At 34.8% G+C, this 8,762-nt stretch overlaps 1 long non-coding RNA gene and 1 pseudogene across 1 annotated transcript; both read left to right on the forward strand.

Annotated features, from left to right (window-relative positions):
- Positions 1-634: 634 nt before the first annotated feature.
- On the forward strand, positions 635-3,392 carry LOC105135110 (uncharacterized; annotated as a pseudogene).
- Positions 3,393-7,374: 3,982 nt separating this feature from the next.
- Positions 7,375-8,639, forward strand: LOC105135093 (uncharacterized). Its single transcript, XR_844124.1, has 2 exons — positions 7,375-7,493; positions 8,553-8,639. It is a non-coding gene; the product is annotated as an uncharacterized LOC105135093 (long non-coding RNA).
- Positions 8,640-8,762: the final 123 nt, after the last annotated feature.

Raw genomic sequence — 8,762 nt, forward strand, 5'->3', positions numbered from 1 at the left:
TTTCCCTCTTGAACCAAGAACAAAAAATAAAAACAATAAATTTTTATACTAAAATTAAATTGAAAAACTATTAAGGAATCGAACAAATATATTTTTCAAAGTTTGATGATTAAAGTAAATTTTTTTGTGGTAGATTTGAAAAGATCACTCATTTGAGATACTTTTCTCATTTTGGTATTTTATTTTTTAATTTTGATCTTAATTAACAAATTTGATTTAATTATTCTTTAATTGTGTAAAAAAGAGCATAGAAGTTTAAAATACAAGTTCGAGGATTAAAATAAAAAAAAAACAATAAATTCAATAAATAAAAAAGAAGTTGAATAGCGCACGTGTATATTGGAGTCTCTGTAATTTAAAAATGCAACATGTATGATTAATTACGTATGCAGGTACACATATGTAAGTTCACACCTAAAACATAATGACAAATTTAGTTATTTAAGTATTTATTGTAGCAGTAGTTTACAAAATTAATATTTTTTTATTAATTTTTATTGAAGTGGTAGTTTTTTTTATTAATTTTGAAGTGATAGTTTTCATAATCTTATCGTGTTTGGGAGCACATGGTGTTTCACCCATGTTACGGTTGAAATATGAGTGTTTCAACCTCCATCTTTTTATTAAAGAAGAGCAGCAGGAGGAAAGATGAGAAATGACTTCACCGAGTTGAGCACAACATTGATCTCAAGACAGTTAGCTGCACGCTACTTGAAGGAGAGGCGATCTTCTTTGGAACTTTCATTGACAATGCCAGAAACTGCAGGTGAAATTGACAGTATTGCTGAATCTGCAGTGCCTTCTATTTATGTGGGCCAGTTTGCTCAATTACTAGTCTTCAAAATGCTAGCTTCTTCTCGTTGTGTTGTTCATTCAATCTGCAGCCTTACCGATGAAGAGTACACTAGGTATGCTTTTACTGAAGGGAAAAGATTTCAAGATTCCTTTGAAATTATTGCTTTTCTTTAGAAAGCTTATGAATCATTCTCTAATCTAAAAGCCCAGAGGATGGCATGCTCCTGTGGGTTCCACATGGCAAGGGAATACCTTGTTGTAGGTGATTTAAGAAATGCAAAACAATTACTTGATGGTGTTGCTCTTCTATACAGACAAGAGGGTTGGGCCACTTTATTGTGGGAGGTCTTGGCTTATCTGCAAGAGTGCTCGAGGAAATGTGGTACAGTGAAAGAGTTTGGTGAGTGCTCTCTTGAAATGGCAGCATTGCCAGGGCCATCTGATTCTGGGATCCAGTCTTTCAGGCGCAAAGAATGTGGCCCAGCTGGTCCCGCAAATCTTGCACAGAGAGAAATTATACACAAGGAGGTTTTTGAGCTTGTTAGTGGAGAAACCAGGTTAGTATCAGTTGAAGGTCATAGTGATCTCAAAGTGAATGAAGAAAATCCTCTGCGTCTTGAGATTGATCTTGCCAGCCCCCTTAGATTGGTACTTCTAACTTCAGTTGCTTTTCATGAACCAATGTTTAAGCCAAGGTGGTGGTGAACATCTTTAGTACTTGTTATCAATTCATTTTCAATTGTGGACATAAATGGCCTTTAAAATATGTCCATATGCGTGTGCTGATGCAACTGTGTTCCTTTTCCTATGAAACATCAAGTCCCAATACAGTTCATCTAGCAATTTGACTGGGTCGAATTGGCACGGCCTTTACTTAATCGTCAAAGATGATTGATCCTGTTGAAGGATTGATCATTTGGAACTTTTTATCATGCCTCCTCTTCTTGTACAAGGAATTCCTTGCGGTGTGATTAGTGAGCTCTTTAGCTAATAATGTCAGTATTTGGTTTAATGCAGAACAAAGTGGGAAGCTGGAGTGCATATATGTTATTGCAAAAATGAGACCCCACTTCTTAATCTGTTGTGGGGCTGAAAGTCCTGCTTCAATGGAGGATTTACCTCTTTGGAAGTTTGAGGACCGTGTCGAAACTTTTCCAACCAAGGATCCTGCTCTTGCATTTTCTGGGCAGAAGGCTGCCCAGGTTGAAGAACCAGAACCACAAGTGGATCTTATTTTAGGAGCTGTGGTGAATGCTTCACATTTCCTGTTACTGTGGCCTCCAAGGATCATGCTATATTCTCCCGCGAGTTAAAAATCAATCTGGTCGATGTAAAAGGAGGTGGGCTGTATAGTCCAAGGGAAGAAGAACCATTCTCTACGGACAGCCATCATGTTGAACTTCTTGGAGTTACTGGGCTAGAAGGAGAAGATGAAACTCTAGTAGTTCCTGACAAAATCAAGAAAATTCAGCAGTTTTTTGGTTTGGTTTCTGTTCCTATTTTAAAAGATGGGGAATCATGGTCCTGCAAATTAGAAATTAAATGGCATCGACCCAAACCAGTTAAGCTCTTTGTATCATTAGGCTATTTACCAGATAGCAATGCATCAACTTCACAAAGAATCCATGTCCACAAGAGTTTGCAAGGAAAGACTGCTGTTGTGTTTAGCCATCAGTTTATGCTGCCATTCCGCCAGGATCCACTGTTGCTCTCAAGAATCAAGTCTGTCCCTGGATCAGATCAGTTGGCGTCACTTCCTCTGAATGAAACTAGTGTACTAGTCATTGGTGCCAATACTAGTTATTAGTGCCAAGAACTGCAGTGAGGTGCCATTGCTGTTGCAGTCAATGTCTATTGAAGTGGATGATGGCATTGAAAGGCCATGTACCCTCGAACATTGTGGCATGGATATTTTACATCCTGCCCATCTTGTTCCAGGAGAAGAGTTCAAAAAGGTTTTCACTGTCATTCCTGAAGTGGAATCTTCAAGTCTTGATTTGGGGTCAGTGCCTTTGAGATGGAGGAGAAATTCTGAAATGAAAGATCTATCTACTTCTTCTGCCACACCAGCGTGGGTTTTGACCAAACATAAACTTCCAGATGTAAAAGTAGATCTGCCACCGTTGGTATCGAATCTGGAGTTTCCTCCTTGTGCTGTTCTTGGAGATCCCTTAATGTACTCGATTAAAATTCAGAATCAAACACGGTTGCTTCAAGAGCTCAAGTTCTCACTAGGAGATGCACAGGGTTTTGTGTTATCTGGGTCTCACAGCGACACAGTTTATGTTCGTCCAACATCTGAGCACGCACTTGGCTACAAGCTCGTGCCATTGGCTTCAGGTCCACAACAATTGCCTCAAGTTACAGCGATCCCAGCAAGATATTCAGCTGCATTTCAACCTTCCAATGCTGCTGCGTCTACTGTTTTTTTCTTCCCCTCTAAACCTCAATTCAAGGCAACTGATATCAGAGACAATAAATCAGAACCGTTGCTGCCGAGTAAATGCTGTTGTTCCCTTCGGTAGTAAATATTTTGCAGAAACCGGGTTCCGTCATTGAAGGATGCAGTTGCTAATAAGTGTATCATTGCTGTCTATGTGAGGATGGTTAGTTGTTGATTGGACCTCATCTGTCTGGAGGCTTGAAGGCAAATCCAGTAAAATTCTACTACCTGGACGAAATCTCTTCAGAGAGCTTCCTCAAGCTTTTCTAACAATGCGCACTCATCCATCCCGGTATGTCATATTTTTATTGTCAATTTGTTAAGGTTAGTACGGATAATGATTTGCATGTTTAGGAAGATTGGTTTCCTGGTAGGAAATTCTTATACTCTAAAGGACATGTTTAAATGGGTAACCTTAGGTATGTGATAAAATTGTTAGACAAATACAGTCCTGTTTGCTAGGTGTGTCAATTTACAGATTTTGCAGCATAGATATGGAAGTTGAAGAATGCATAAATGAAAGGAAAGACATTGGTGCAACTGGGAGATGATAAGGGGTGATTTTCTTCTTCATTTTAACAGTCATCAATGGTTAACTTAATCCATTTGTTTTTCAGCAATTTTATAAAAGGATTTACTCCAATAGAAGAATATAATGTAACCAGGGTTAAAGTAACAGCAAGCTTGTAATAAAAAGCAAACCGTGTCGCAAGGCCTGTCATAATTTTCTTTCTGCCATCTTAACGAAACACCTAGACACATAATTGAAACCTAGGCAGTAGATACCTCGGGCATATACAAATCAAAACACAGAATTTATGATATAATTAAGCAATATCAGATGAAAGATGATGATTGTAAAATATGTTAATCACTGAAAAAATCAGTAGTTAAAGTAATAGTAGTTAAAGATGGTAGTGCATGTTCATTAAATCATCATCATGGTAATTTGATCACAGAAATTATTACGATAAAACATCATCATGTTTTTTCTTGCATACCTAACCAGTACCTAAACAATAAATCAAGAGCAAAAGACACAGTAGATCGAAGGCTGAAAGGCCAAAAAAAAGAAAAAAAAAGAGAAAGAAGAAGATAATCAGATATATGAACTGTCAAACACCATCAAGCATCAAAGAGGAGATGCTTGTAAGACTGGGGCGACAACGAATATCATCATTTTCTTCCATTTCAAAAACCCATTACAGAATTGTAATAAAATAGATTGTCGATCTAGCACAAAAGGAGAGAGATGAGCTGCCTTGAAAATTTTTGTGGCAGAAGAGGAAAACGAGGGCTTGTTTAAATAGGGATTTCAAGGTTTTAGGTTTTGAAGGTTTCATGGGTTTGTCGGGCCCAAGTTTAGAATCTGTATTAGGAGAATGGGTTATAGTTCATTGGGTTAGCAGCAGGATCGCTATGGGCTTTAGCAATATGACTTGGAAAAAGCCATATTTATAATCATTTTTAAATAATAACAATGGTTATTAAATTATTTAAGAATAAATAAAATGATTTTAATTATATCTTTTTCTTCAAAAAAAAAAAAGAATCAGATGAAAGATGATGATTGTAAAATATGTTAATCACTGAAAAAATCAGTAGTTAAAGTAATAGTAGTTAAAGATGGTAGTGCATGTTCATTAAATCATCATCATGGTAATTTGATCACAGAAATTATTACGATAAAACATCATCATGTTTTTTCTTGCATACCTAACCAGTACCTAAACAATAAATCAAGAGCAAAAGACACAGTAGATCGAAGGCTGAAAGGCCAAAAAAAAGAAAAAAAAAGAGAAAGAAGAAGATAATCAGATATATGAACTGTCAAACACCATCAAGCATCAAAGAGGAGATGCTTGTAAGACTGGGGCGACAACGAATATCATCATTTTCTTCCATTTCAAAAACCCATTACAGAATTGTAATAAAATAGATTGTCGATCTAGCACAAAAGGAGAGAGATGAGCTGCCTTGAAAATTTTTGTGGCAGAAGAGGAAAACGAGGGCTTGTTTAAATAGGGATTTCAAGGTTTTAGGTTTTGAAGGTTTCATGGGTTTGTCGGGCCCAAGTTTAGAATCTGTATTAGGAGAATGGGTTATAGTTCATTGGGTTAGCAGCAGGATCGCTATGGGCTTTAGCAATACGACTTGGAAAAAGCCTTATTTATAATCATTTTTAAATAATAACAATGGTTATTAAATTATTTAAGAATAAATAAAATGATTTTAATTATATCTTTTTCTTCAAAAAAAAAAAAGAAGATCCGGCTAAATTTGAATTAGAATCTGAAATGCTTAGAATTAGAATAATAGGATGTTCAATTGTCATGCAAATCCATGAGCACCTTCAGCTGGTCTTTTCTGCACACCAGCAGCAAGGCATCGTACTGCATTGCAGCCACCTCCTGGTAGCTTCTCGACGAGCACAACAGGGCTAGAACCAGCTCCTTCAACGTTCACCTCCTTACCTGCATGGTCTCAACAACACACACCGGTATGTATGATCATATCATGAAAAATATTTTCAACAAAGTGTGTTAGTCATATGTAGCTCTGCGTTTAACAAAATCACCATGATTTTGTATTGATTTTAGAACAGATTTCGACGATGAAACTCTCTTTCGAGCACCTGAAATCTTCGCTGCATAATAAGCAGCAGGGGTGCATCTTCCGACAACCGATCAAGCTCTGAAAATAAACAACAAAAGTTATATCAGCAAGCAGGATTCAAGGTTACAATATAAAACGAAACCACAAAATGTCACCTTCCTAAAAGACAACTGTGTAATGAGTTCATATGGCTAAGGATTACCAATCTCATTTCAGAGACAGAGAGGATGCGTTTCGCCAACAAAGGAAAAAAGAAATCACTTTGGAGACAACAACCCATCAAGAGGATCTCTGGATAACAACCTTGAAGGCCTGAAGAACAAGGATTTTATAGCAAAAACAAGTCTTGCATGCACTCCAAGCACACAAAACCCAGCGATCTGAAGCTGCTTTTCTAAAACCATGTAAACCATAGAATTACAAGAGCATCAAAAAGAAAAGGAAAGAAAAAGTTGCCTGTAGTAAGACGATCGATATCAGAATTAAGTTGGTCGTGGCTGGTGAGAGTGTCTTGAGCTTTAGAATCGAAATCCTCAATCACAGTGGCTAGCAACGTTGATAATGCATTGCCTAATATATCACTGCTGTTGTTACTGGATTCAGATTCCCAAATGAAATATATAAAAGGGAATTGGATTCCCAAATGGGCTCTTTTTGAAATGGTCTATTATGGGCCAGTCTAGGGTTGGAAATGGGCTAAATAAGTTTAATTATTCCAGCAAGTAAGGATAGGAAGAAAATGCTGTAATCGTCGCAAAATCTCATATTTTTTTTTAAAAAAAAACTGTTATTAATATTAGTAGCATGCAATCAATTTCACTGTATTAATTTTTTTTTGGCTAAAATTAATCTAAAAATACTTTAAAAACTAGATATCACAATCTCAAATATATATTTAATGTATTTTGCTTTGTAGTTATTTTTGTAATTTAATGTTTTTTAAATGAAAAATAATATAAAATATATTTTAAAAAACAAAAATTATTATAATTATTATAATATTAATCAAAAACTTAATTTTTGTAATTATGGTTTAAAATTTAATGTTTTTTAGATAAAAATAATATAAAAATACTTTAAAAAATAAAAATCTTAGCTTATATCGGGTGCTCTGATCATTTTTTATAATTGTTGTTTTAAAAAATAAATTTAATAAAAGTTAAATACTATAGTTTTTTTTAATTAAGGTTTCAATACAAAATTTCAAGTGGATCTCATAAAAATCATAGAAATCATAGTATGTGTTAAAATATATTTAAATACATTTTAAAAATATATTTGACATAAAGTAATATTTTTTTTATGATTAATTTTGATAAGTTAATTTTAAAAATAACTTATTTAAATACTTTAAAATAATGTTTTTAAAAATACCCCAAAAAGTTTGGCTTAATTACATGGCTAAAGTTCAGATTGTTAATTCTTATATTATATCACAAAAATAGGAATAGACAACAATACCCCTCAGGCGTGACTTAAGGTCGGCACGGATTAGGGTTTCTGAAGCCCTCAAAACCCTGTGCCTATAAAATCTAAAGACACCCCTTTTATCTCTCTCGAAAACCCTCTCGACAATATTCGGCTATCAGAAAAAGAGACCCACAAGGAAACAGAACCCTGATCCAAGATGAGAGCTAAGGTAATTTCCTCTGCATAATCCTGTGTTTTGTTTAGATAATCTAGTGTGGTAGATGCATTGAGTATCTATCATGTTTGCTTAAATCTCTGCTCCAAGTTCCATTTATTTTGTCTCTTTTTTACTGTTGGAGAAGTTCTTTTTAATCCTGTAATCTGGGGTTTTAGGTTTTTGGCTATATGATACAAATATACGTGTTCTTTTCTATTCTAAAACTTGTGGTTTGTTGGGTTCCAACAATACTGGTTTTGCTTTCCTTTCTTTATGCCCAAGAAATTGTCAATAATGTTAAAGACACTATTTTTATGCTATTTTGAGTTTGCTTTACAATTGTTTTTTTTTTTAATTTTGGTGGTTTTAGCTCTTTTTTTTTCTTGTGTAATTTGTTTTGTTTGATTTAAAATCTACTGAAGCTGTCAAAATCTGGTATGTAGTCATACATGTAATGGGTTTTCGTGTTTGTGACAGTAGCTGTGTTTGTAGAGGAAAATTTGGCTGATGGAATTTGAATGTTTTCCAATAATGTTAAACTAGCTAGAGGAGTCTGTTTTAGAAGTTAGTTGTGCTGTTATTTTGGTGAATGTGCCAATGGAGAATAGGCAATTTCTATAATCATAGTTCCTTCAAGTTACAAACTAGTAAATAGATAGCTAGTTGGAGGAATCTGTTTTAGAAGTTGGTCGTGCTATTATTATAGTGCCTTCAACCTACAAAATAGTAAATAGGTTATAATTCATCTCACCACTCAGCAACTTAGCTAATTATCATGTAATTATGCTAGTTACTAATGTTATTGTGGAATTACAACTCAGAATGTACATTGTTACATTAAAAAAATTTAATAACAGATTAGAATAATTTTAATAAAAAAAGTTACAGGGAATACAAAAATACTATTTAAGCTGTAGAGAAACTATTTTTGAGTGACAAGCTAGTAAGTATTTATATTATTTCATTGTAAATATTTTATTATGTTAATTTGAAGACACTATAATGATAATGCCTTTAAGTAACCATAGCAAGCCTTGATATTAACTGTTTTGTTGTTTTTGTTCTTTTCAGTGGAAGAAGAAGCGTATGAGGAGGTTGAAGAGGAAGCGCAGAAAGATGAGACAGAGATCCAAGTAAGCTGTGGACTTGGACAGGATGGAGCTTTCTGCTGGTATATGTCTTTGATTGCCGGTGGCTTTGTGCTGCATGAAGCTGCGAGAATGAAGGATGTGTATTAGGGAAATACTTCATTTGTTTCATCATCTAGGGTTTTAAGACCTG

The sequence above is a fragment of the Populus euphratica genome, unplaced genomic scaffold (genome assembly GCF_000495115.2).
Source record: "Populus euphratica unplaced genomic scaffold, PopEup_1.0 scaffold172.1, whole genome shotgun sequence".
NCBI lineage: Eukaryota > Viridiplantae > Streptophyta > Magnoliopsida > Malpighiales > Salicaceae > Populus > Populus euphratica.